Source organism: Giraffa tippelskirchi, chromosome 2 (genome assembly GCF_054371585.1).
Source record: "Giraffa tippelskirchi isolate mGirTip1 chromosome 2, T2T-mGirTip1v1.2.pri, whole genome shotgun sequence".
NCBI classification, from domain to species: Eukaryota; Metazoa; Chordata; class Mammalia; order Artiodactyla; family Giraffidae; genus Giraffa; species Giraffa tippelskirchi.
In genome coordinates, this window is record NC_137276.1 from 42,237,555 (window position 1) to 42,259,827 (window position 22,273).

The 22,273-nt window shown below is 37.4% G+C and overlaps 1 protein-coding gene across 4 annotated transcripts in view; it reads left to right on the forward strand.

Annotated features, from left to right (window-relative positions):
- PRKG1 (protein kinase cGMP-dependent 1) overlaps positions 1-22,273 on the forward strand; it is a 1,340,287-nt gene that overhangs the window by 958,937 nt on the left and 359,077 nt on the right. The gene's annotated exons all lie outside the window — the stretch shown is intronic.

The following is a 22,273-nucleotide window of genomic DNA, read 5'->3' on the forward strand; positions in this document are numbered from 1 at the left end:
GTGGAGATAATCTGCAAAAAGATTTCATGGTGTGACTTAGGATACCTTCTAAGTGATGGAATCAGAACTTAATTATGTCCAAGTTTGATGATATTTTGTCAGCAAGATTGGGGATGGGGGAGATGAGCCACTGTAGCTGGGACCAAGTCTACTGGATCTGCTATGTCCCACCTCCTGAGAGCTTTCCATTGAACAATGGTTTTCTCTACTGCAATTGCCAGATTCCCACTTTCCCATTTAAGTGCTGCTCCCTTTCTGGATTTCTGTGGGAAAATGTGAAGTAAAGTTTTCAAACCAAGAATTATAGAATAATCTGATGATTTCAGAGAAGGGTAAATCAGTAACTAATACAAGTTCTGTATTTTGATATATGTTAATTCTTTAAAATCTCCTCCTCTAAAAATGATAACAACCTATATCCTGAATTTAAAATGCAGAAGATATTCTAAATAAAACCTCATACTGATTACTCACAAAAGCGAATAGAATGGTAAATTTTGAGAACAAGACCACGAATTTATAGGTCAGGAGACACAGCTCTTAATTTTGGCTTTACTGCCACCAACCTTTTGGTTCATTAACTCAAGCAATTAATATTAAGCATTTGAAAAATGAAAGGGTTAGTTGCTCAATCATGTCTGACTCTTCGTGACTCCATGAACTGTAGTCTGCCAGGCTTCTCTATCCATGGATTTCGCCAGGCAAGAATACTGAAGTGGGTTGTCATTTCCTTCTCCAGAGGGTCTTCCTGACTCAGGAATCCAACTCAAGTCTCCTACATTGCAGACAGATTCTTTACTGTCTGAGCCACCAGGGAAGTCCCACTAGATAAAAAACATTAAGCATAGCACCTTCAGTAAACTTAGAGAGTAAAAGGAAGACATACATTAAATAATTACACAAATAATTATAATAATGATAAACTATAAAGAAATTAGTCTTTTAGAAGAGTAAATGGCAAGCAGCTGAATTAGTCTGTGGACTAATAAGGTTAGTAAGACTCAGCCAGGTCTCTGAGACCACAAGGATACGTAGGAGTTACTTAGAGAAAAAGGAGATATACCGTGTATGGGCCTGAGTGATGGAGGGGTTGAAGGGCACATGTTCCAGGCAGAGGAGGTAGCATGTGTGACGATCCTGTGCCCCATCATATATCTGAAAACTCCAAAGGTCACAATGGCTGGTGTGGCATGAAGGAGGGGGGGGGGAGAGTTAATATTGGTGACACTAACAGTGACATACATGACCTTATAGATTGTTTCCTTTATCTATTGCAGCATAACAAACCAAATCTTAGATGCTTAAAACAATGATTTATCATTTCTTATGATATGTGTGTTGGCTGGGCTCAATTAGGTGGTACTGCTCTGCATGTTAGCTGCTAGCTGTGTTTACCTGTGAGCTCAGCTAGGGTTTCATGTGTGTCTATGGTTTCCTCAGGGTGGCTGGAATAGCTGGGACCTCTATGCATGGTCTCTTATAATTCACCGGGCTTAGCCAGAGCTTCGTAAAGGCTGGCTAGATTTCAAGAGGGTGGGAACTAAACGTGTCAGACCTCTTATGACCTGGTCCCAGAATTGGCACAGATGTTCTGTTGGTCAAAGCAACTCACATCCCTTATTTGTGTGGAAATAAACTCCATCTTTTCTTAAGGGTTTTGACAAGGCTGTAGAGGGAGACGATTTGTTTTGAAGCATCTTTGAAGACAACGTACCACATAGAAAAATTTAAGCATTTTGGAATTGAGATTGTTATTATTCATTGCATACCCAGTGTGCTTATAGTGCCCTATTTCCCATGATCCTCATGATAGTGTTGTAAAATAATCAATATTATAATTTCCTCCTTAAGTCAGGTGGGTCACAAAGCTACTAAGTGACAGGACCAGGCATTGACAGAGGTCTAACTGGAGCCAGTCTGTTTTTTGTTTCCTGTTTTTCTTTCTTTATTTATGGTTACGCTGGATCTTCACTGGGGAGCTTGAGCTTTCTCTAGCAGTGGCGAGCAGGCGCTACTTTTCCTTGTGGTGCATGGGCTTCTTATTGCAATGGCTTCTCTTGCTGTGGAGCACTGGCTCTAGGCACACGGGCTTCAGTAGTTGCAACATGTGGGTGCAGTAGTTGCAACACATGGGCTCTAGAGTGCAGAGGCTTTAGTAATTGTGGAGTGTGGGCTCAGGAGTTGCAGCTCACAGGCCCTAGAGCTCAGGCTCAGTAGTTGTGGCACACAGGCTTAGTTTCCCCACAGTGTATAGAATCTTCTAAGACCAGGGATCAAATCCTTGCATTGGCAGCCAGATTCGTAGCCAGTGGACCACCAGGGAAGTCTCACCAGTCTGTGGTTTCGACCACTGTGCTGCTGTGTGACATTTTACTGGCTCTCCATCATAGTTTCGTCACCTTTTCAATCACGATAAGATGTTCTATGAGGATGAGTTAAAAGTTAGGATCATAATAATTAAAGTCATCATACACATGTTTTAAAGCATAATAGTTTCTGTCTTTGGAAAATCTCATTATTGATTAATTTCCTGATGTGTTTCAGAAAATGGATTAATAATTTATGAACAAAGGAGTTCATTAGCTCCAACTTGCTAGCCCCATCTACTGTTACTGTTATAAGCTGAGATTCCCAAATTTCCACTGGACAGATGTAGTAGAAACGTTATTGGTGACATTAAAGGCACTTTCTCCATCCAGCTACCCTTGCCAGTTGCCTGCTTATTTCTGGAATTCTCAAAGACATGTCCCATGTGGTATCATTAATACATCTTCCTACTACCACATGGTGTTCACTACTTCTCTTCTCTCTCATTCCAGCATTTTTAGTGAGATTACCATGCAAAATTTCCATGCATCTAAAACCTCATTATGTATTTGCTGCTTAAATAGGAGGTTTGCCTCTCTTTCCTTGTGTTTAATTCTGTTAGAGATGCTGCCTCCTGTTCCACCTCACATCCTAATAGCTTACAAGATTTTTAGTGGAAAGACGTAAGTCACACAGAGGAGGGATTTTATGTCCCTAGGTCTTCCTTCCCCAGGACAAATCCAAATGGCCAATACCATACAGTACTAACAGATTCGTGTCTCCCTCTGTTGACCAAGGCTTTAATATTGGTTTGAGATTTTCTGACTTCATCTTATTTAAGATGAATTTTCTCCCAGAAGGATCATCAATCCCTCATGCCAATAGATTTCTGAGAGCTGTCTACTAGTCTTCCGGACATGGTTGTGCATGTATGGATACTGGGTTCTAAAACACAACTTAGGCTTGAGCTGGTGTCCTTATCATGCTATTACATCAGTAACATTTTTTGTGAATTCATACACATTTTATAGCCCAACCTCATGTGCGTTCATTGCAGTATTGAGGTAATCATGATTTACCCATGGGTTAAAAAAGACATGTTTTCTTGTGAAAGGATGTAAATTGTTGGGGCTACATTCCTGTTATTAAATTATCATGTTACCCAAACAGCCACTTGATGGATTAACATTTTTACTTATTTCTGAGTTGTTTTGATGTTTTAAAGGACACAGGTGTTTTCTCTGAAAGAAAATTGGCAACATGTTCTCACTGTCAGGTCTGTGTGTCAAAAGAGAATTGGTTGAGATAATAAATGTACTTTGAAAAGAATTGGTTATGTTTATAAAAGTTTTTATGTGTGATTGTGGCCATCTGAAACTTTGTAGTTTTCCTGTTATTAGCCCGTTTGACCTTCCAGATAGTAGAAGGCCTTAAGACTGTTGGAGGAAATAAAGAGAGGGGAAATAATTGTGTTCTTCAATTTTTGAGAACCTTCCTAGAAGAAAAGCCATTGTAAAACAGAAATGGGTTTTCTTTGAAAATTAATTTCCTGAAACTCAAGTGTTCTTTTTTTTTTAAAGTCACTTTTGTACTTCTGAATATCATTCACTACCTATGACAGTGATAGCTTTGTTTGACTGGTTCATATATTAATTGTGACAGAAGTTTGTTTTTAGAGGAGGTAAATGGCAACCCACTTCAGTATTCTTGCCTGGAGAATCCCGTGGACAGAGAGGCCTGGGAGGCTATACAGTCCACGAGGTCACGAAAAGTCAGACATGGCTGAAGCAACTTAGCAGGCAAGAATATATACTGCCACAGAGATTGTTTCTATGCCCTAAACCACCCCAAAATGTGGTTTAAAACAACAGTGATACATTGTTTCCCATGATTCTCTGGGTTTGCTAGACTCAGTGGCCAATTCTGGGGCTCCATGTGATATAGCTGAGGTCTGGTTATAGCTGGAACATCCAATATGGCGTCATGTCCTCCATGGTCTCTCCAAATTTCTGTCACCATGCAGTAGTCTAGGCTGAGCTACTTTATAGCTTGGTTGCTGCCTTTCAATAGCCACAAAGTGAAATTACACATCTTTTAAAGGGTTAGATCTAGAAATGGCATTTTGACCCTATTCCTCTGATTCAAAGCAAGTCACTAGGTTAACCCAGATTCAGTGGGAAGGAATTAGCCTTCATCCCTTGATGGGAGAAATGTCAAAGTATTTGTATCTATCTTTAGTATCACTTCAGAGATATTTGTTCATTCATTCATTGAGATTCTAACGTCTACTATGTCTACTATTATTCTCAGGGCTATGAGTAGTCTCTCCAGGGTGTATCTTGTTCAGTTCTCTTTCAGCTTCACTACTGGCAAACTATGTATCTTGGTCAAGTTTCTTTTCATCTCCATGACTTATTCTCGTTTGCAAAATGGACATAATAATAAGAATCGTTGCTCTACATGTAATAAGTAATTTAATTTTCATGATTGTGGTGTTAATACATGTAGAGCACATAGAATGTGTTAATGCCCATGTGAAGAATGGTGCCAGTTATGTAGCAACTCATAAAGTAGTCATTATTTTTGTTATCACTAATGAGAAAAGTAAAGCCAACTGATGACTTGGCTACTCAGCTATTAAATGACTGATTGTTTTAGCAGTACAAGGTAAAATTGCCTTGCAATTCTTATAAGATTGAGCAGAGAGTCCTGTAAAATACAATGGTCTTGCTTTTTAAATAAATTCTCTGGAAACATTTTGCAAGCAAGTTACAGGATGTATTTTCCATTCTAATTTTTTTCTGACTCCAATTACTATCATGGCCCTTCATGACTAATCACTTCCTCATCTCTTCAGGTCTCCTTTTACTTCTTTCCTGTCCAATCCTACACTCCAGGCATATCAGATCACATGTTGCTCCCACATTTAAAGTGCTGTTTCATATCTCTGTGCCTTTATATACACTACACCCAGTTCTTGGAATGCTCATATTCTAGTATTTTAAAACTAGCTATTATCTGTTTCTCTTTCTTTCTCCTAGATATTCCCAGTTCCTTTCTTGATATCTTCTCCTAACCTGAATCTATTTGGGTACATTTTTTTTTCTTGTTCCCAAAACTCATGTGATTCCTTCTTTAATAAAACTTAACCACATTTTAAATTATTTATTACTTATCCATGTCTATAATCTCTTTAAACTGTAAGGTGTGAAATGCATCTTTTTTTTTTCTCTGATTTCTCAAAACCTTGCATAGTACCAAAAAGGCTTTGTCATCACATGCATAGTTAGTTCCAAGAATAAGACTTCTTAATATGTATTTTAAAGCGAGCATTCTTCACAACGGGAGACGGAACCAAGGTTTACTCTTTGACAAGATATTTATACATGTTGCACATATGTCACAACTGCCATTGTAAGCCATAGTCTTTTTTTAAAACATCAACTTTTGTCACTTAATCTAACTCATTTAAGAATCCAACAAATAGGATTTTTAGAATTTACACATGTACATTGTATTCTCCTGAATATTTTTTTTAAAGCAGATTTTCAGGACCAGTACATTTCCAATACATTTTTATGGGAGATAACTTGGGGTCTCTTGTCAACATGCTCATGTTGGATTATACTTTAGTCATTGAAGATTGGGCTTGAGGTTCAAGTCACAGTCTGAAGTCAGGGGAGTGGTGGCCACAAATTGTATACCTTTTGCCAAAGCACCACTTACAAACTGCTGACAAGGTTAGATTAGCCTAACTAAAGTACTGGCAGTACAAATTCCATTTAAGAAAAAGCACAACGTCTTGTCTTCCAACAAACTGTATTCTGACATGTCAGCCAAAAGAATTTCTACCCCTTCTGTCCAGGCTTTCAGGATTTTTGTCATCTTGCAACCTTATATCTCAGGTCACTGTGACTTTTATAGGCTGATGGTAGAAATAGCTTTACTTTTTTGAAAGAGCCACTAGTTTCCTCCATGGTAGCCTCACTCTAGAGCAGGAGAAATATACAATGCAGAGGGTACATTTCAGAGGTAATATTGTCAAGCTTATATTTATTTAGACTTCCCTGGTGGCTCAGATGGTAAAAACGCCTGCCTACAATGCGGGATACCCGGCTTCGGTCCCTGGGTTTGGAAAATCCCATGGATGGAGAAGCCTGGTAGGCTACAATCCATGGGGTCGCAAAGAGTCGGACATGACTGAACAACTTCACTCCACTATATTTAACTTTCTAATGTCTGCTAGTTAAGGAATCTAAGATGTTGGCAAATGAACCCAGGCACTGGTTGTTTGAGAGTTCCCATTGGAGCTTCAGCTCTGGGGTTGAGTGCAGGCTCTGCCACTTCGACCCAGAGAGGTAATGTTGTTTCAGAGAGGTCTTAAAGGTTCTATCTTCTTATGTGCATAATATAGATGATGAGGAAACGTGAGAACTATTGAACAATAGAATAACTTAGTTCATACAATATTCTATCATCACCATTTCATTGATGAGAAAATGGACTCAGTTTTATTAACTTATTCAGAGTCAAATAGTAACTAATCAAGATGGTTGGGATTAAAATCAATATAGCACTGTGCTTGGAACATAGCACTAGTTGTAAAAAAATTGTTGATATTAAAGGTATATGTCATATCTTAAAAAACACCATTATACTTGAATAAATATTTAACACTGTCTGTCTTAGGAGACTCTGACATTTATGGCTGTAGCTAAAATGGCAAGCTTAAACTTTAATGATCACAAAAGTATGTGAAGGCTGAGATAAATTTACTAAATGCTTAAAGATGATAAAATATAATGGTACTTTAATTGCCATTATAAAGTAAGTGAGAGTGGTCTGATTTTCTCCCCCAAATAATAGATTTTCTTTATGCACTAAATGTCAGGTTGTATATTACTTCCAGTCCTGACAGAGGTCCATACAGCTCTCTACCCAGCATCTATGCTCATCTTTCATATTAATCTTTCCTAATTCCTATATTTTCTATCCAAAGTCAGTCATTTGGTTTATGACATTTGTTTTCAGAAATCAAAATGTGCAGCTGAAAAGATAATACATCAAGCCATCATTACTTACAAATATTCTAGGATAAATTAATTAGTCAGATTACATAGGCCATTGACTAACTGCAAAAATCTCCTACATGACATTTGTTCAGATAACCCTATGATAAATTGAGGAAATATGCATCAATTTACAACTAAGCTAAGTTATTAAGGTTGGTTGAAAATTAATATGGATGAAAACTAAAGGAACATCACTATATAAATTGTATTAAATCCTTTCGGGTTGAAAGAGTTGTTCTATGAATTAAATTAAATGGTAAAGCAGTGAAAGAGTACTCACATGATTGTTGTTGTTCAGTTGCTCAGTCATGTATGACTCTTTGCAACCCCATGCCAGGCTTCCCTGTCCTTTACCATCTCTCAGAGCTTGCTCAAACTCATGTCCATTGAGTCAGTTATACCATTCAACCACCTCATCCTCTGTTATCCCCTTCTCCTGCTTCAGTTGTTCCCAGCATCAGGATCTTTTCCAGTGAGCCAGCTCTTCACATCAGGTGGCCAAAATACTGGAGCTTCATCTTCAGCATCAGTCCTTCCAATGAATATTCATTCTAAAAAGAATTTCTTTTAGGATTGACTGGTTTGATCTCCTTGCAGTCCAAGAGTTTTCTCCAACACCATAGTTCAAAGGGATCAATTTGTTGGTGCTCAGCATTTTTTATTGTCCAGCTCTCACATCCATACATGACTAGTGGAAAACATAGCTTTAACTACATGGACCTTTGCTGGCAAAGTAATGTCTCTGCTTTTTAATGTGCTGTCTAGGTTGGTCATGTCTTTTCTTCCAAGGAGTAAACATCTTTTAATTTCATGGCTGCAGTCACCATCTGCAGTGATTTTGGAACCCAAGGAAACAAAGTCTGTCACTGTTTCCATTGTTTCCCCATCTATTTGCCATGAAGTGATGGGACCAGATGCCATGATCTTCGTTTTTTGAATGTTGAGTTTTAAGCCAACTTTTTCACTCTCTTCTTTCACTTTCATCAAGAGTCTCTTTAGTTCCTTTTCACTTTCTGCCATTAGGGTTGTGTCATCTACATACCTGAAGTTATTGATATTTTGCCTGGCAATTTGATTCCAGCTTTTGGTTCATCCGGTCCAGCATTTCACATGATGTACTCTGCATATAAGTTAAGTAAGCAGGGTGACAGTATATAGCCTTGATGTACTCCTTTCCCAGTCTGGTTCTACCTGTTGCTTATTGACCTGCAAACAGGTTTCTCAGGAGGCAGGTAAGGTGGTCTGGTATTCCCATCTCTTTAAGAATTTTCTACAGATCCACACAGTCAAAGGCTTTAGCATAGGTAGATGTTTTTCTGGAATTCTTTTGCTTTTTCTATGATCCAACAAATGTTGGCAATTTCATCCCAGGTTCTTCTACCCTTTCTGAATTCAGTTTGTACATCTGGAAGTTCTTGGTGTGCATACTGTTGAAGCCTAGCTTGAAGGATTTTGAGCATCACTTTGCCAACACGTGAAATGAATGCAATTGTGTGGTAGTTGGAGCATTCTTTGGCATGACCCTTCTTTGGGATTGAAATGAAAATTGACCTTTTCCAATCCCATAGCCACTGCTGAGTTTTCCAAATTTACTGGCACCTAGATCATAATATGAGTTACAAACTAGAATCAAGATAGGTGGGACAAACATCAGCAACCTCAGATATGCGGTGATACCACTCTAACTGCAGAAAGTGAAGAGGAGCTAAAGAGCCTCTTGATGAGGGTGAAGGAGGAAACTGAAAGAGTTAGCTTAAAACTAAATATTAAAAAAACTAAGATCATGGCATCCAACTCCGTTACATCATGGCAAATAGAGGGGAAAAAGGTGGAAGTAGTGATAGATTTCCTATTCTCAGGCTCTAAAATCACTGCAGATGGTGACTGCAGCCATGAAATTAGAAGACGATTGCTTTTTGGCAGGAAAGCTATGACAAACCTAGCAGTGTGTTGAAAAGCAGAGATGTTACTCGGCCTACAAAGGTCCATATAGTTAAGGCTATGGTCTTCCCAGTGGTCATGTACTGTTGTGAGAGCTGGGCCATAAAGAAGGCAGAGTGCTGAAGAACTGATGCCTTCAAACTGTGGCATTGGAGAAGACCTCTGAGATTCCCTTGGACAGAAAGAAGGTCAAAGCTGTCAATCTTAAGGGAAATCAACCCTGAATACTTATTGAAAGGACTGATGCTGAAGCTGAAGCTCCAGTATTTTGGTCATCTGATGCCAACAGCTAACTCATTGGAAAAGTCCCTGATGCTGGGAAAGATTGAGGACAGAAGCAGAAGAGGGACTCAGAGGATGAGATGACTAGATGGCATCACCAATGCAATGGACATGAACTTGGGCAAACATTGGGAAATGGTGAGGGACAGAGAGGCCTGACATGCTGCAGCCCATGGGGTCACAAAGGGTCAGACACCACTGAGCAACTGAACAGCAACAGCAAGATCATAATAAGTACTTAAAAATTGGTGGGATTTCCCAGGTGGCTCAGTGATAAATAATCTGCCTACCAATGTAGAAGATGCAGGAAACTCAGGTTAGAAACCTGGGTCGGGAAGATCCCATAGAGGAGGAAATGGCAACCCACTCCAGTATACTTGCCTGGGAACATCCCATAGTCAGAGGAGCCTGGCAGGCCACAGAGTCAGATATGACTGAGCAACTGAGCCTGCACTAATAGTTGTTAGTGGTAGTTATTATTGTTAAAGTAACTAAGAAAGCATTTGACATCCAAATGCTCGATAAGTAGAATTACTTTATTATCACTATTAAAATGACTATCTCGTTAAGGCATCTGTTTCTCAGTGTGTTGGCTGAAAGTTTCACAGGATTTAGAGTCTCTACTTGAGTTTAATTTGCAAAAGTAAAGCATTATCATTTGATAAGTCTCCTTTTTTCTTATATATCACCATTGTAGACATTTTCCTTTCTTTTGTACAGTGTAGTGTGATCATGGGAAATTCACCTTACTGGTTCCTGTGTATGATTCCTGTGCATGATGCATGACTAAACTAGTTGCTGAGATATTGATAGACCTGGATATCTAAGACATTGGGTATAGCAGAAGATTTCTTCAAATCATGGGGCCACTGATTGGAAACTCCATTCTTAACCATGATCTAGATGAAGTCACTAAAAATATGTATGAGAATTATTAACAGTAAGTAGTTACTGTGTTCCTTCTCTGTGCTAAATCTTATCTAAAGGGGATTTAACATAGGCTATATCATTTAATCCTAGTTCTACCATCTAATTCTAGGTAAAGTCTGTAACTATTGTGAACCAGTTAAATGTCAGGGATTTGATTCTTCCCTTTACTCATTTAAGCCTTATTAGCAAATCTGTTTATCAAAGGTTCCACGAAATTGCTAAAGTTTTCTGAGGATAAAAATTTACTTTTTGTGTTCTTATGCTTTCTAAAATTTTACTCTAAAATCAAAGATTATTATCGTTGGTAAAGAACAGATTTAGGAATAATAGAATGAAATAAAACAAAATGCAACTTGGCCTGAATTCCAGGAAAGGGTACTTATGAAACAGGTCTATTCAAAGATTCAAAATGATATTGGAGAATAAGAATTCATATCAAGAATTAACATATAAAAGATGTCCTACAATGACCCTTGAACTCTGTTCTGTCTTTAGGTTCTGTACTTCTACATGGAGTTTTTTTTAATATATTGAGTTTACTTTCTGTGAATCTTTATTTCCAAGTCAACATAAAAAAAATTGAACATTGAGTAAAGTCTATGACTATATGATCTGAATTGAATATTCCATTTCTCACATTTTATTAAAACAGTTATCTCAAAGTCAGATATTCTCGGACTGATTTTGAAAGATAAAACCTTTCATTCAACAAACTTTGAATGTCTGTCATTTGCCAGCCATTAAGCTGAAGGAGTTGACTGTACCTGATCTCGGATGCTGATAGACAGGGATAGGCAAAGTTGCCCCTAAGGATCCAAATCGTCAGTATTTTAGCTTTCAGGCCATACAGTCTCTATTGCAACTCCTCAACTCTTTGGTCATATCATGAAAGCAGTGAGCGTGACTGTCTTCCATGAAAATTTGATTTACAAGCATAGATGGTGAGCCAGTAGGTTTTACTTGTCTGATCTAGAGTGAGGAAGATAAACAAACTGACAATCACAATACTGTAATAATTTTGATAGAGGTAGACACAGAGGACCTCAGGAGCATGGCACAAGACATCCACACTCTGCCTTTGTATATATGTCTGTGCAAAGTAGACAGTGGGCTGAGAAGAAGAGTAAGGAGATAATCATTCAGGTTTTTCAGAAAAGTTTATAGCTGAATTTCATCTTAAAAGTATGGAGCAATTCATTCTTAGGCCATGCTAACTTTTCCTGCATGTGAACTGTGAGGACTACTGTGAAATCTATCATCTTAATATAAGTCAATGATTCTAAATGATGCATCAATGGCATGGAACTCTAGTTCCTCATCATGTTAATAGATAATCCTAAATAAAGGGGTTACCTAGTTAAATAAGTTTGCAAGATACTATTTCTCTTCTCTCTGTGGTTAGCTTATCAGTTTTTTATTCAAGATGAAGGCTCTGATAAATCGTGTAGTCAAGGAAAAATTTTAATTTTCTATAACTCCCAAATCCCAGTTATTTGTCTGTAGAACCCTTCTTTTGGTGTGGACTGTCTATTAATATAATTCATAAGTACTGTTTTGAATAACGTGACTTTGGAAACAGCTGTCAAACAAGGATGAAGAGTCCTAGATCCCATTTGTCAATGTATAGACAGCTAGGTTGCAGAAGCACTTTAAATGGATGGCCTTTTAGTGTTCAAATTACTGGGAAACAGTTATCTAGCCACTGGGGGATGCAAGGTTGAGTAAGTATCAGGGGTATTGAGATTTCAAGCAGAACAGTTAGTGAACTCACCTAGTGAATTGGGAAAATAATGAAATTACAGAGTGATAGCTAATCCTTGGGCAGTACCACCGCTGGAGGATTTTTGCTTCTCACAATGACAAGAACTACTACTGGCATTTCATTGGTAGGAACAAGAGATGTAGTACATAGGACATCCTTGTGCAATGAAGGTGTATCCTGGCTGGGTACAAAAGGAAGCCCATGGACAAACAGTACTGTAGAGAAGGCTTAGCCTATGGGATCAGAGGATCACTCATCACAAAGTTTAAAAGATTGGGTAGAAAATCTGGGCAGAACCTTTTAGGCTGATTCTCAATCATTAGTGCGGTACTATATATTTAAAATGGAAAAATATGTCCTAACACTCTTTTTTTTGGTTTTAACACCAGATATAATTTGCTTAATTGTTTACAAAACTCATCCGATTTTATTTTTCTTCATTGTAAGATTTACAGAGCAAAGATCAAGTATAGTGTGATCTTCTGAATAAGTCAGTGTTAGAGAAAGCATTTCAGAGGTAATTTAATAAGTATGTTATAAGTGTCTCACCTCATGGTCATTTTGACAGGAGCACCAGAGTAACCTTAGTTTTGATTTTGAAAGTGGCTTCTCAGTGAGTTGTTTTTTTTTGTTTGATTGTTTTTGTGTGTGTGTTTTTTTTTAGGCTACTCTAATCATTTTTAAAGTAGACTATGTCAGTCAATAAATAATTTTCTTTTCTGAATTCTTCTTGAGTACACAGCCTCAAGGAAATATTCCTGTGGTTCCTGAAAAATATCAAGCAGAATATCTCTTGAAATGACCACAGTTGCTTAAATAAGCACATTAAAATTTTTTTTTTCATTTTTTACTGAGGTATAGCCAGTTAACAATGTTGTAATAATTTCAGGTGAACAGCAAAGGGACTCAGCCATACAAATACATGTGTGTGTTCTCCCTCAAACTCCCCCCCACCCTTCCAGGCTGCCACATAACAATGACCGAGTTCCCTGTGCCATACAGTATGCCCCTGTTGGTTATCCCCTTGAAATACAGCAGTGTGTACATGTCTATCCCAAACTCCTTAACTATCCCTTCACCTCATTTTCCTTACCCAGCAACCAGAAGTTTGTTCTTTAAGACTGTGAGTCTGTTTCTGTTTTGTAAGTTCATTTGTGTCATTTCTTTTTAGATTGCACGCATAAGGGATGTTATATGATATTTCTCCTCCTCTGTCTGACTTACTTCACTCAGTATGACAGTCTCTAGGTTCATCTATGTTTTGGCAAATGGCGTTATTTCATTCTTTTTAATGTCTGAGTAATAATCTCTTGTGTATATGTACAACATAGTCTTTATCCATTCCTCTGTCAACGGACATTTAGGTTGCTTCCCTGTCGTGGCTGTTGTAAACAGTGCTGGAATGAATATTGGGGGCATGTATCCTTTTGGATCATGTTTTTTTCTGGATATATGCCCAGGAGTGAGATTATGGGGTCCTATGGCAGTTCCATTTTTAGTTTTTTTAAGAAACCTCCATACTGTTCTCCATAGTGCCTGTACCAATTTACATTCCCACCAATGATGTTTACATATCTCTTGGATGGCTGTATATCTTTTCTGAAGAAATATCTATTTAGGTCTGCCAACTTTTTGATTGGGTTATTTGTTTTGATTATGTTAAGTGTCATGAGGTATTTATAAATTTTGGAGACTAATCCCTTGTTGGTCACATCATTTGCAAATATTTTCTCCCAATCTGTGGCTTATCTTTTTGTTTTATTGTTTCCTTTGCTGAGCAAACCCTTTTGACTTTAAATAGGTCCCATTTGTTTATTTTTATTTCCATTAATCTGGGAGATGGATCAGAAAAGATATTGTTCTGCCTGTTTTACTTTAGAAGTTTTATAGGGCCCAGTTTCACATGTCTCTAATCCATTTTGAGCTTATTTTTTTTGTGTGATGTTAAAGAATGATCTAATTTCCTTTTTTTTTTTTTTTTAACATATAGCTGTCCAGTTTTCCGAGCACCATTTGTTGAAGAGGCTCTTTCCAACATTATGTAGCCTTGCCTCCTTTGTCATAGATTAACTGACCATAGGTGCATGGGTTTATTTCTGGGTTTTCTATCCTGTTCCTATTATTGATCTATAATTCTATTTTTCTGCCTGTACCATACTGTTTTGATGACTGTAGCTTTGTAGTATAGTCGGAAACCAGGGAACCTGCTTCTTCCAGCTCCATTTTTCTTTCTCGAGATTTCTCTGGCTATTTGGGATCTTTCGTGTCTCCATATAGATTTTAAGATTTTTTGTTCTGGTTCTTTTGAAAAAAGGCTTAGTGATTTTATAGAGATTGCATTGAATCTGTAGATTGCTTTGGGTAGTATAGTCATCTTGACAATATTGATCCTTCCAATCCACAGATATGGTATATATTTCAATCTATTCATGTCTTCAATTTCTTCCATCAGTGTCTTATAGTTTTCAGAGTACAGGTCTTCTATCTTCTTAGGTAGGTTTATTCCTAAGTATTTTATTGTTTTTGATGCAATGGTAAGTGGAATTATTTCTGAATTGTTCAGATATTACAATCTGATTTTCAATTGTAAGTGTATAGACATGCAACAGATTTTTGTATATTAATTTTGTAACCTACAACCTTACCAGATTCACTGAGTTCTAGAAGTTTTCTGGTATCATCTTTAGGATCTTATGACACCACACTTATGGCAGAAAACAAATAAGAACTAACGAGCCTCTTGATGAAAGTGAAAGAGGAGAGTGAAAAAGTTGGCTTAAAACTCAACATTCAGAAAACTAAGATCATGGCATCTGGTCCCATCACTTCATGGAAAATAGATGCAGAAACAGTGGAAACAGTGACAGACTTAATTTTTGGGCCTCCAAAATCACTGCAGATGGTGACTGCAGCCATTAAAAGGCGTGTGTTCCTTGGAAGAAAAGTTATGACCAACCTAGACATCATATTAAAAAGCAGAGATATTACTTTGCCAAAAAAGGTCTATCTAGTCAAAGCTATGGCTTTTCCAGTAGTCATGTATGGACGTGAGAGTTGGACTCTAGAGAAAGCTGAGTGCTGAAGAACAGATGCTTTTGAACTGTGGTATTAGAGAAGACTCTTGAGAGTCCCTTGGACTGCAAGGAGATCCAACCAATCCATCCTAAAGGAAATCAGTCCTGATTATTCATTGGAAGGACCAATGCCGAATCTGGAACTCCAATACTTTGGCCACCTTATGTGAAGAACTGACTCACTGGAAAAGACCCTGATGCTGGGAAAGATTGAAGGCAAGAGGAGAAGGAGATGACAGAGGATGAGATGGTTGGATAGCATCACCAATTCAATGGACATGAGTTAGAATAAGCTCCAGGAGTTGGTGATAGATTGGGAAACATGTCACGCTGCAGTTCATGGGGTCACAAAGAGTCAGACACGACTGAGCAACTGAACTGAACTGAATTGAATATATAGCATCATATCTGCAAACAGTGACAGTTTAAATTCTTCTTTTTCATTTTGGATCGCCTTTAGTTTGTTTTCTTCTCTGATTGCCATAGCTAGGACTTCCAAAACTATGAGAAATAAAAATGGCAACAGTAAACATCCTTGTCTTGTTCCTGATCTTCCAGGAAATGCTTTCGTCTTTTCACCATTGAGTATGATGTTAGCTGTAGGTTTGTTGTATATGGCCTTTGTTATGTTGATGTTCCCTCCCTGCTCACTTTCTGGAGAGTTTTTACCGTAAAGGGGTGCTGAATTGTGTCAAAAACTATTTTTCCATCTACTGAGATGATCATATGGTTTTTATTCTTTAATTTCTTGATGTGGTATATCACTTTGATTTGCAGATACTGAAAAATCCTTGCATTCCTGGGGTGAATCCCACTGGATCATGGTGAATGATCTTTTTAGTATATTGTTGGGTACAGATTGCTAGTGTTTTGTTGAGGATTTTTTATCTATGTTCATCAGTGATATTGGCCTGTACTTTTCTTTTTTTGTGATATCTTTGTCTGGCTTTGGTGTCAGGGTGATGATGACTTAACAGAATGAATTTGGAAGTGTTCCTTCTTCTGCAGTTTGTTGAAACAATTTCAGAAAGATAGATGTTAACTCTTCTCTAAATGTTTGATAGAATTTGCCTGTGAATACATCATGCCCTGAACTTTTGTTGGGAGTTTTTAAATCACAGTTTCAATTTCAGTACTTATGATTGGTCTGTCCATATTTTCTATTTCTTCTCAGTTTAATTTTGGAAGATTGTACTTTTATAAGAATTTGTCCATTTCTTCCAGGTTGTCCATTTTATTGGCGCACAATTGCTTATAGTAGTCTACTATGATCCTTTGTATTTCTGTGGAGTCAGTTGTAACTTCTTTTTCATTTCTAATTTTACTGATTTGAGTCCACTTTCTTTTTTTTTTTCCTTGATGAGTCTAGAAAAGATTTATCAATTTTATTTATCTTTTCAAAGAACTGGCTTTTGGTGTCATTGATCTTTGCAATTGTTTTCTTTGTATTTCATTGATTTCTCTTTATGATTTCTTCTCTTCTACTAACTTTAGATTTTATTTGTTCTTTCTCTAGTTGTTTTAGGTGTAGTGTTAGGTTGTTTATTTGAGATTATTCTTGTTTCTTGAAGTGAGACTGTATTGCTATAAACTTCCCTCTTAGAACTGCTTTTGCTGCATCTCATAGGTTTTGGACTTTGAGAAAGCACATAGGTGCTTTCATTTTCATTTTTCTCTAAGTTTTTTTTTTTTTATCTCCTCTTTGATTTCTTCAATGATCCATTGGTTGTTTAGTAGCATATTGTTTGGCTGCCATGTGTTCATGGTATTTATAGCTTTCTTTTTTCTTGTGATTTATTTCTAACCTCATCGTGTTGTAATCCAAAAAGATATTTGATATGATTTCAATTTTCTTAAATGTACTAAGGCTCACCTTGGGACCAGCATGTGGTCAATCCTGAAGAATGTTCCAAGTGCACTTCAGAAGAATGAGTAGTCTGCTGCCTTTGGATACAATGCTGTATAAATTATCAATTAAGTCCATCTAGTCTAAAGTGTCATTTAAGGCCTGTATTTCTTTATTAATTTTCTGTTTTGATAGTCTGTCTACTGATGAAAGTTGGGTGTTAAAGTTCCCTGCTATTATTGTGTTACTGTCAGTTTCTTCCTTTATTGTTGTTAATATTAGCCTTACATATTGAGGTACTCCTATGTTGGGTGCGTATATACTTAAAATTGTTACATCTTTTTCTTGGTTTGAACCATTAATCATTACACAGTATTCTTCATCTCTTATGACAATCTTTGTTTTAAAGAATATTTTTTTTCTGCTCTCGGTGTTTTTATTCTAGCTTGTTTCTGATTTCCATTTGCGTGGAATACCTTCTCCCATCCCCAGTTTCAGTCTCTAAGTGTCTAGGTCTTAGTCTCTAGGTCTGAAGTGGGTCTCTTGTAAAAAGCATATATACAGGTCTTGTTTTTGTATCCACCCAGCCAGTCTATGTCTTTTGTTGGTGCATTTCATCCATTTATATTTAAGGTATTTATTTATAATTCCAGTGTAATTTTCTTGATTGTTTGGGGTTTATTTTTTGTAGGTCTTTTCCTTCTCTTGTGTTCCCTGCCTAGAGAATTTCCTTCAGCATTTTTTGTAAAGCTGGTTTGGTGATGCTAAATTCTCCTAATTTTTGCTTGTCTGTAAAGCTTTTGGTTTCTTTCTCCTATCTGAACAAAAGTCTTGCTGTGTAGAGTATTCTTAGTTATAAGTTCTTCTCTTTCATCACTTTAAATATATTGTGCCATTCCCTTCTGGCTTGTACAGTTTCTGTTGAGAAATAAGCTTATAACCTTTTGCATGTTCCCTTGTATGTTATTTGTTGTTTTTCCCTTGTTGCTTTTAATGTTTTATCTTCGTCTTTAACTTTTGCCAGTTTGGTTACTATGTGTCTCGGTGTATTCCTCCATGGGTTTATCTTGCCGGGACTCTGTGCTTCCTGGACTCCTTTGACTTTCCTTTCCCATGTTAAGGAAGTTTTCAGCAATTATCCCTTCAAATATTTTCTCAGGTTCTTTCTCTCTTCTCCTTGTGGGACCCCTATATTGTGAATGGTGTTCTGCTTAATGTTGTCCCAGAGCTCTTTAGAGTGTCTTCATTCCTTTCATTCTTTTTTCTATATTCTGTTTTGCAGCAGTGATTTTTACCATTCTACTTATAGGTCACTTATTGGTATTTCTGTCTCAGTTATTCTGTTATTAATTCCTTTGTGTGTTTTATCCATCTCTGTTTGATCTTTAGTTCATCTAGGTGTTTGACAAACATTTCTTTCATCTTCTCCATTCCTTTTCCAAGATTCTGGATCATCTTTACTATCATTATTCTGAATTATAATTCTGGAAGGTTGTCTCAGTTCAGCTCAGTTGCTCTGTCGTGTCTGACTATTTGTGACCCCATGGACTGCAGCATGCCAGGCCTCCCTGTCCATCACCAAATCCTGGAGCTTGAACAAACTCATGTCCATTGAGTCGGTGATGCCATCCAACCATCTCATCCTGTCATCCCCTTCTCTTCCTGCCTTCAATCTTTCCCAGCATCAGGTTTCCAATGAGTCAGTTCTTTGCCTCAGATGGCCAAAGTATTGGAGCTTCAGCTTCAACATCAGTCCTTCCAATGAATAATAAGGACTTATTTCCATTAGGATTGACTGGCTTAATCTCCTTGCAGTCCAAGGGACTCTCAAGGGTCTTCTCCAGCATCACAGTTCAAAAGCATCAATTCTCCAGGGCTCAGCTTTCTTTTTGGTCCAAATCTCACCTCCATACATGACTACTAGAAAAACCATAGCTTTGAATATATGGACCTTTGTTGGCAAAGTAATGTCTCTGCTTTTTAATATGCTGTCTAGGTTTGCCATAGCTTTTCTTCCAAGGAGTAAGTGTTTCTTTTAATTTCATGACTGCAGTCACCACCTGCAATGATTTTGGAACCCAAGAAAATAAGGTCTGTCACTGTTTCCATTGTTTCCCATATATTTGCCATGAAGTGATGGGACCAGATGCCATGATCTTTGTATTTTGAATGTTGAGTTTTCACTCTCCTCTTTGTTTTCATCAAGAGGCTCTTTAGTTCCTCTTCACTTTCTGCCATAAGGGTGGTGTCATCTGCATATCTGAGGTTATTGATATTTCTCCTGGAAATCTTGATTCCAGCTTGTGCTCCATCCAGCCCAACATTTTGCATGATGTATGCAGCATATAAGTTAAATAAGCAGCATGACAATATAGAGCCTTGATGTACTACTTTCCCAATTTGAAACCAGTCCATTGTTCCATGTCTGGTTCCAACTGTTGCTTCTTGACCTGCATACAGGTTTCTCAGGAGCAGTTAAGGTGGTCTGGTAGTCCCATCTCTAAGAATTCTCCACAGTTTGTTGTGATCCACACTTTCAAAGGCTTTAGAGTAGTCTATAAAACAAAAGTAGATGTTTTTCTGGAATTCTCTTGCTTTTTCTATGATCCAATGATGAATGTTGATAATTTGATCTCTGGTTCTTCTGCCTTTGCTAAATCCAGCTTGAACATCTGGATGTTCTCGGTTGACTTACTGTTGAAGCCTGGCTTGGAGAATTTTGAGCATTACTTTGCTAGTGTGTGAGATGAGTGCAATTGTGTGGTAGTTTGAACATTCTTTGACATTGCCTTTCTTTGGGATTGAAATGAAACTGGCCTTTTCCAGTCCTGTGCCACTGCTGAATTTTTCAAATTTGCTGGCATATCCAGTGCAGTCCTTTCACAGCATTATCTTTTAGGATTTGAAATAGCTCAGTTGGAATTCTATCACCTCCACTAGCTTTGTTCATAGTGATGCTTCCTAAGGCCCACTTGACTTTGCATCCCAGGATGTCTGGCTCTAGGTGAGTGATCATACCATCATGGTTATCTGGGTCATTATGACATTTTTTGTATCATTCTTCTGTGTATTCTTGCCACCTCTTCTTAATACCTTCAGCTTCTGTTAGGAAAATTGTCTATCTCTACTTTATTTAGTTGTTTTTCTTTGCTTTTATCTTGCTCTTCATCTGGAACATAATCCTCTGCATTTCATTTTTATTAACTTTCTATGATCATGGTCTTTGTTCTGGGAGCTGCAGAATTTTAGTTTTTGCTTTTCTTGTCTGCTCTCTGGTAGAAGAGGCTAAGAGACTTGTGCAAGCTTCCTGATGGGAGGAACTGGCAGTCGGTAAAACTGTGTCTTTCTCTGGTGGGCAAGACCACTTTTGCACACTGTTTGAAGGGATGCAAAATGGTATAGTTGCTACTGTGAAAAAATATAGAGTTTCCTCAAAAATTTAAAATAGAGCTACCATATGATCCAGTAATCCCATTTCTGGATATGTATTAGAAAGAATTGAAATCAGGATCTCTTAAGAGATATTGTTATTCCTGTGTTTATTGTGACACTATTCGCAATAGCAAAGATGTAGAAATGACCTAAATATCCATCAATCAATGAATGTATAGATTAACTGTGATATCTATATATATACTTGTGTGTGTGTGTGTGTGTGAGAGAGAGAGAGAGAGAGATGGAATACTATTCAACCTAGAAAAAGAAGGAAAGTCTGAAATATGCAACACAGATGGTCCTTGAGGACATTATGCTCAGTGAAATAAGTCAACAGAAAGAAAAATGCTGCATGATTCTACCTATATAAGATATCTAAAATACTGAAATTAATAGAATCAAAGAGTAGAATGGTGACTGCCAAAGGCTAGAAGGAGAGAGAAATGAAGAGTTATTTTTTAATGGGTACAGCATTTCAGTTTGGGAGGATGAAAGGGTTCTGTAGATGGATAGTGGTGATGGTTGTACAACAATGTGAATGTTCTTAGTGCCATTGCATTGTGCACTTAAAATGATGTATTTGTTATGTATATTTTATTATAATTTATAGTAATTTATTGATTTCTTGGATCTCAGTACCTAACTTATTTAACCTGACTTTTTTTAAATTTGGAAACTGACCTAGGACATTTTGACCAAGGATCTGGCCTAAGAGATTGATAGTTGCTTTAGAAAATGAATCTGCAGAATTGGAAACTTTACAATCAAATCTGAAAGTTTGTAGTTAACTATAGTGTAGTTATAGAGGATGGTTTTCAAGATAATACTTTTAGGATTTTTGTTATTTTAACATGAGCTTGACCATTGATATTTGTCTAGGGCTTTAATTTGAAAACCAATTTCACATATATTCTTTCATATTATTTAATGGTGTTTGTTTGAGATTACTCAGTCTCAAATTGTTATATCTGTGTTAGAGATGAAAATGTGAGAAGATTCACTGAGCAAAAGTGATTTGCCTTTCTTTTGCACATACTCCTAGAGTTATGGTGATGTTACAGATACCTAATTGATGAGAATATAACTGTTATCTTAATGAGAGTAGCAGAGATAATGGTTTCATAGATTTTTCTCTTTTTAATCATTGCAAAAAATTTTAAATTTTATGCCACCATTAATTATTTAAGTGGAGACATTGTGGATGAATAAAGAGATGTGGAGAATGTACCTGAAGAGTTTACATAACAAAATGCATTTGGCTTAGGCTTATGTAGGGAAAGGCAGTGTCTGGCTGCAGCACCCAGTAAGAGCAAGAAGAGAATGGATAATGAGGGAAGAGGACACTGGTACCATTCTAGGAGCTGCCTACCTCTGAATTATTTACTTTTTAAGGACTCCTCTCTAATTTCTCTTGGGTACATCCATGCCGCTGGTGAGGAGCAAAGAGGATGTGCTCTGACCCTTCCTAAGCCACATGCCAAGATCAGGATCTTGGAATTTTCTGCCCAAATGGCCCTGAGCTCATTTCTAGCTGTTTAGAAACCTCTTCCCAGATCTTTTCTTCCTTCCCTGCCATTTTACCCACCTCTATGTCCAAGTGTTGACATGAAGGTGGCCGCATTGT